Genomic DNA, 303 nt, shown 5'->3' on the forward strand with positions numbered 1-303 from the left:
GACCTTGCATACACATTCCTTGCCAACAAAGCGCCAACGATTACACATTCATCCCCGTGATGTGTCGCCACATTCGTCAGTTCTGAAAGGCAGCACAGAGCAGCAGCGTAACTACGTGTAAAGTAGCAATCAACATTTTGTAGCCATTCTCCACGAAAAAATCGAATTATTGAAAAGAGATAAACTCAGAGAACACGGCCCTAGTATCCATTAGCCATAGCTAACCTTGAAGTACAGCGTGGGCAGTCAAGCTTGCTTTAGTTTTCATATTTTTCAAATACATTTCATAATTTGAACTCGTTA

The sequence above is a fragment of the Penaeus monodon genome, chromosome 28 (assembly GCF_015228065.2).
Source record: "Penaeus monodon isolate SGIC_2016 chromosome 28, NSTDA_Pmon_1, whole genome shotgun sequence".
Classification (NCBI taxonomy): Eukaryota; Metazoa; Arthropoda; class Malacostraca; order Decapoda; family Penaeidae; genus Penaeus; species Penaeus monodon.